Source organism: Saccostrea echinata, unplaced genomic scaffold (assembly GCF_033153115.1).
Source record: "Saccostrea echinata isolate AGI-Se365-2 ecotype Australia unplaced genomic scaffold, CSIRO_AGI_Sech_v1 ptg000047l, whole genome shotgun sequence".
NCBI lineage: Eukaryota > Metazoa > Mollusca > Bivalvia > Ostreida > Ostreidae > Saccostrea > Saccostrea echinata.
This window is the reverse complement of record NW_026889796.1, coordinates 3,140,432-3,146,281: the sequence shown is the minus strand read 5'-3', so window position 1 is coordinate 3,146,281 and position 5,850 is coordinate 3,140,432.

The window sequence follows — 5,850 nt, the reverse complement described above, 5'->3', positions numbered from 1 at the left end:
CATTCAAGTGCAGATGTATTTTGTTTTATTTTGTTGTGCTTTATTTATTTATTTCTTGTCTTACATTTCATTGATTGATTCCTTTTAGAATACCATTTCAATTCCTTCACCTCACAACTTTTCAGAGTTTTCAGCAATTTTCGTTAAAAGCTGCATTGTATATTCCGAGCCTTGAATCAGCAAAAGATTTAGTAAATTTAAGAGACTCTAATACACTTTTTTTATTATTCATTCTAAAGACAATAGCAGTCAATGAAATCAATGGAATCTCAGACAGTTTCAGATTGACATGTTTCCAACCAATTATCATGTCATTGTTTTTATACTATTTTGGCTACGGATTACTTCATTTACTTTATCAATACAGAAGGCTTAATGTGGGAATGGCCGGTCAACAGGGGATGCTTACCCCTCTTGGGCACCCGATCCCACCTCTGGTGTTTCCAGATGTCCGTGCTTTTGTCCTATTCACGAGTCATATTCTTTACTGGATTTATGAGATTGGTCACTGTTCATTATCTTTACCTGTTACATTGATTCAAGACCTAAGGCTAAAAACCCCTTTTTTTAACAATCTAAACTGTTCTTTACTGAAAAAGAGGGGTATCCTTCCTACAGCCATTTTTATCGACACAATATTTAAGTAAAACGAAAAACACTAGACAGAATTGCTAACGCACCATCAAAGAAAATTCATATTTTACTTTTCAAAAGCTGTTTATGATGTATTTGATAGATAAAATTGTTACTTAAGTTAATAGTTTAAATGTCCAAAGTGGTAAATAAATACGATGGTAAATGTTCCAAGCATAACTATTGCATAGAAAACAGTAAAGTCGTACATACAGTTTTTTAAAGAATTTATTTTCGTTTCTTCTTTGTGTTTATTATTTTTTCTCTTTTTTGTGTTCTTTAAACTTAATATACTAATAAAAAAAACTGAGAAAAAATAACAGAATATATATGCGGTATTTGACCCGAGAAAGGCGTGCTAAAAATTCCGTTTGGTGTCTACAAGGTGTCCCTTTGTAAGGGACTGTAAATATATTTCTAACAATTTAAAACTTTCTTCTAATGAAAAATTGTTCCATTTAAGATTAACAAAAGATTTATAAGAATCTTTTTATAGATTGCAACAGCATTTAGTTGTCACCACATCGCAACTGCAATACTGTCCCTCAAAACTTCTACAATTGGAAGTGCGGTGGATGAGGTATGGGCACCAAAGTACTGGGTCACTATGAGGTGATATGATAGACAAATCGCCCTGTCTCATTTGATTTTAAACTGGAAGGCCGCTTCTATTGCAACATCACTGATCGCCATTGGCAACCACTAATTCATATCAGGACTAAAACGGTGCACAATGGATTTTTGGAGAGAAAAAATTTTCTGGCAAGGCCATTTGAGGATCTTGTCATGATACTAACACATCTGCCAATTTGACTGAATTTGGGAAGAAGGAATATTAGATATAGAAGAACTGACTAGGCAAATATAATCGGAAGGTCGTGTGTTCTAATCACGGCCGTCACTGACCTAAGTCAATAAAAAATAGGTAGCAACTGTTCCTTCGCCAAGCGCTAGGAACTTTGAAGTGAAAGTTTCAGGTCCTTCGGATGAGACCATAAAAATCGAGGCCGCGTGTCACAGTGGGTGTCGGCACGAAATCTCGCTGCTCAACGGTCCTGAGTGCTGAGTAAAAGTCTAAATTTGAAGCTCTTCACCGGTATATGGTGGCGTCACTATTTTAGTGAAAAATTCTCGAAAGAGAAACAACATACAATCAATCAATCGAGATATAAGTGGGAAAATCCTGAATGAAAGGGAAGTAGTGATGAATGTTTAAAACAATGTAGTTATTTATAAAAACTTTGTTGTACACGTTTTCCCATGATTGTATGTATGGACAGGCTAATAACCTGAAATGTTTCTACTTAACTGAAGAAAATTAACTTCCTTTTAGTTATTTAAATGACATTATTTTTTTAAATTCTTAACTTTAATGTGAAATTTGAGGGAACTGTGCTTAATGAGGAATGCCATAATAACATGAATGTATTGTGAATATTCCATATTTACAAAATACTAGTACATAATTATGTTGTATATTGAGATTCCAGACGTATTTATTAACTGAACAGTAAAAGGATATGAATGTTGTCTTTAATAATTATGTTTAACGAATCTTTTACTTTATTTAAAAAAGAAATCCAATTATAATCGATTATTCATGTGTATCCAATTATTATTATTTTTGATTTATGATTTTAGGTCCGATTGCCCATCACTAAATTCATGGTGCGTTTTTTAGATAGCCAAAACATCGACTATTAAATGTTGCATTTAAGATTTATATTTATTATAAAAGACTGGCTAAATAAAATATGCAAAGGAAGAAACTTGTACTGGCATATTTTCTGTATTTTCAATTATTGTACAAAGTACAGTACAGTACCTTTTGATTCTATGGTTTATGACTAATTACATGCCATCTGTTTGTACAAGGAAAAACGATTGGAACTTTTTGTATCTTTTTTCCCTGTATTTCATATTGTGAAAGAGTTACGGTGACTGTATTACGCGTTGATTTCAGTCGAATTCTAATTAAAGTAATAAATTATTTTTGCTCATTTCTATTTTCACTGGCATAGTAGTTTACTATCAAATAGATGCCCACATATAAAGATGTTCACTTTACATGATATACAACGTGTGATATATAGATATGACAATATAATAGAAGGTATTTTGTATGTATCACATAGCCATTGACCATTGTACAATTAAGCATTTTGTATTAAATATAAACAAGCGTGTATGGACAAATAATACAAAACGAAAAAATGTAAATGTTAACATGCATTTAGAAACAAAACTTCCATTCTGATTTCCGTTGCCTTCTTAATATTCATAGCTAGAATTTTATATTTATTTTTTTATTTTAATTTAATAATTCTACAATCAATTTCTGTCGATTTGTTTCATCTTCAAAGTTTATCGTTGACAGAAATACTTAAAAGTCTTATGCTGGAAATGGGAACGACATACTTCCGGTATATTTGAACTCAGAGACATCAATGACTTCTAAAATAATTGAACAAGTATTCCATATATCTGTCTGCCTCTTTTACATTTACCAAAAAAAAAAAAAAAATCCTTTTCTATCTTAAAAATGTTCATATGCAAATATACATGTAAGTTTGCAATTTTAATTAGTTTATTTTAGAATATTATCAAAATCATTGTTTCCTATAACTTATTAAATATATTCCTTTTAATAACTGATCATATTCTGAAATACTAATCATAAATTTTTCCGCATAAACCTGTTATAGGCATAAATATTTATCTTTCCTTGTGCCATTTCCATGCCAAAACAGAACAAAACCATTTATAAAACAACCTGTGAAGATTTGATGGATGAGAGGATGTACTTTCCAGCGATTCACTTGTTTATCGCACTACATGTATGTCATGGTAAGATGATAAGGGAGAATTTTGTTATTATCATGCTCACAAGAAATTGCGGCTAACCCTCTGTGGATTTTTCAGGCAATGTATTGTCATCTTCTTCAAGCTTGGAATATTTTGACACAGAGAAGGGCCAGTTTCATTCACCTGAGTATCCTAACAACTATCCAAACAATGCAAACCACACTTGGATAATTAGAACAGAATCCAATGCAGCTATAGTTGTTTTTTAAAATTCATGATATGGATATCAGGAAATGAAATCCCTGCGACGACTATCTTGAGGTTATATTAGTCTGACTGTATTTGTCGGATATAGATACAGTAACTTAAGGTGAACAAGCATTCTCATAAAGTCGGTAATCAATACAAATTGTGAACAGGGCAAAAAAGCGAACCTGATGAAATACGAGAGGTAGGCTTAGATACCAAGAAGGTATAGATATCTCTTGACAACGGGGCACAATCGCCTTAAATCCTAGTATTGATCAGGTAAACAGAGTAATCTGTGGTCAAAATTAGTATAAAACAATGACCTTACAATTAACAAAAACACATTTGCGAAAAAAATATGAGAGTCGCAAATTGTTGACTTTTAACGAGATTGTTAACGAGATCCTGGAGCATCAACTTGTTTTTCAAAAAGCCTACACTGATCGCATTGGGAACACACCCTATGGTGGCTTTGATTTCGAGCCATGTAGACATATGAATGAGAGTAACTTTGGTTTTGAGTAACTTTGCTTCATATAAATATATAAACAAGTCGGTTAATAAAGCAGCACAATAAGAGCCGATCGGAATTCCGAAAGATTGTTGGATGCCCTGGTTTCCAGAGACTACTTAGATGTCGATGAGAAACTCCAGTATCTTTTTTAAAATATTAACTACAGTGTACCTGTATTTAGAATAAGAATGATTTTTAACAAAGTCATTTTGCAGATGACTAATCACAAGATATGGAAAATTATCAGTTCCATTTTTGATGAATAAGCGTTTGTCTGAAATATCAAAAAGTTTTCAAGTAAAGTTTTAAAAAGTCTTAAATTTATCATGAGGATTAATTGCACAAAGTGTTGAAATGTCATATATTTTGATATATTAACTTGGAGGGAAAAAAACTTGATTTCAAATTTTCTTAAAGTTCCTTGAAGTTTTTGAGAATTCCCATTTGCCTAACATCACTTCTTAAATATTTTTTAGCACTTTATGTCTGAAGTTTCTCTTTTACAACATTTACTATTTAAACGAGATTATTAAACATCTCCCTGAAATGTATCTTTGTTTGGAAGGTTTTTTTTCTCTTTCTGTGTATGTTGCGTACAAGTGTCTTTAACTAAAACTAGCATTATTATTTGTTTGCAGATTAAGGATGTTGAACCATGTTGCTTAACTTCATTCATAGATGTGGTAAAAAGCAGGGAATGTTCGTTTACACAAGAGGGAAGAAAATCAGGATATCCTTTATATCCGACAAATCACTGACTGAAAAAGGATTTAATCTTTCTTGGACAGGTAACATCTTTTTCTAATTATGTCTACATTGGATGTCAGTGTCGTTATGTTTAAAACTATTTTTAACTTAAGTAACTTCACCACAACAACCACGACGGACGACTGCAAATATTTTTACAACTACAAGAGCTACCACAACAAGAAAAAAGATGGCAACATCTTCGATTAAAACAAAAAAGACAAACTATGCTTTGGTAAAAACACAGCCAACTCTATTAGCAACACGCCCACAAACAACGTTAAAGTCAAGAAGCTCAGAATTAACAGGTTTGTTTGTTTAACTTCCCTTGGAGAATTTTTCATTCATATTGAGACGATACCACTTGCGTAAGAGAGCTGCAAATTTAGACCTGTGCTCGGCACTTAGGGCCTCTGAGAAATGAAGGATCTTTTTCTTGCAAAGCCAGCACCTACTGCGACAGGGGACCTCGGTATCACCGAAGGACAAATCTTCACGTCCCGCAGTGGGATTCGAACCCCCAATGTAAGGATCATCTTCATACTCCGCGACTCTAGAGCAAAAGCTCAAACCATTACACCACGCGGACGACCGAATTAACAAGTAAATCGTTTTGTAAAATGACATAATTGAAATATAGACCTAGGAAATAAAGTACTGTAATTGTGAGAGATCATAATAAGAATTCAGAGACTGCCTTTTAATTTTGATATACAAGTATTTTGATTTATTCGCTTCTTCTTTAAAGACAGTCAGCTATAAACAAATAAAAAAAATAAAGTTATTTCAGAATTATTAGTCACCACTTAAACCTATTCAAAGCTTGATAATTTACTTCAAAAAAAAAATCGAAACAAACACCACAAAAAGTTCGTCTACCCCGAGGCAATCGGGCTGAGCAA